The sequence below is a fragment of the Arachis duranensis genome, chromosome 3, assembly GCF_000817695.3.
Source record: "Arachis duranensis cultivar V14167 chromosome 3, aradu.V14167.gnm2.J7QH, whole genome shotgun sequence".
Classification (NCBI taxonomy): Eukaryota; Viridiplantae; Streptophyta; class Magnoliopsida; order Fabales; family Fabaceae; genus Arachis; species Arachis duranensis.
In genome coordinates, this window is record NC_029774.3 from 132055307 (window position 1) to 132056647 (window position 1341).

The following is a 1341-nucleotide window of genomic DNA, read 5'->3' on the forward strand; positions in this document are numbered from 1 at the left end:
TTTATTATTATATTTTCTTCTCAAATTTTTTGAATAAAAATAATAAAATAAATTAAATTTTCATAATTTGTTCTAATTTATCACTAAACAAAAGACGAAAACACAAAATTTTGTGTCTCTATCTTTTGTATCTTATTCTCAGTGTCTTAGCTTATTTTCTTTTCAAAAATAAACATAGCCTAAGTGACTGAAAAAGAAAAAAAAAAGAAAAGAAAAGCTTCATAAGTAAGTAATAATAAAAACAGATCAATGAGATCATACTTCAATTAATAAACATTTAACTAAGGATTTTTTTAGTGAAGTACTTACACCAAGCTTGGATTCAAGACAGATAAATTCCCAAATTACTTGCATAGCTGCTTGAATTTCCATTGAATTGCTTGCGTAGAAAGATGTGACTATGGCTAAACACTCTACAAGAGCGATAAAGCCACATGGTTCCAAACGCTGCATGGAAATTAGGATTTCATTATGAGAAAATTTAGGGCTACCATAATGAGTAATTCTATATTATTAGATGTAATTTTATACTATTAAAAATATTAATAATGATTAATTAATAATTATAAATTATAAAACTTATTAGCTCGTTAGTACTTCTCGTTTGTTAAATTTCAAACATCTTTTCATATATTATATTTATTTATTTATATTAACAACTTAAAAAATATTATGAAATTGTATCCTAAAATACCTTGTTAAGAAATCGAAGTAGTTCAGTAATTAGAGAAATTATGTATCTGTAAATTTCGTCTGCATTATCAGTCTTAGAAACTGTTATTGCCATTAACCCTGAACTCATTTTTCATATAAATTGAAACATCAAGTTAGGTTATAGTTATTACAAAAGAAAAATAAAAGTCAATAAACAGGAACGGAACTACATACATAGAAAGGAGACAATGATCCTCTCTAATTTTAATTTTTTATATATAAATTATATATAAATTTCAGTTTAATTCTTTTTTAAAATTTTATTATAGTCTTATTTTATTGTGTAAATATTTTTTGCCCTTTCTAATATTTTATGTAACTCCACCCCTGTCAATAAGGCTATTAAACATTATGACTGAGAAAAAGAGTTTAAGACGAACCAATTAGCTTGAGAAGCGAATTGTTTCTCTTTAGTCAAACCTTTTTTTAAGGCAATTCAAAACTTGGTACAGGTAAGTGACGAAGCTGGAAAAAAAAAGCACTCATTAATAAATTCAAATCTATTTAGGAAAATTGAACAAGGATTAATAGTATATAGCTTTACTAGTTTTCCAAGATACTGTCTTGATTTCCTTCGTGAAAGATTTTAATAAAAGCTGATAATCCTTCCTCTCTAGCATAAGCCCT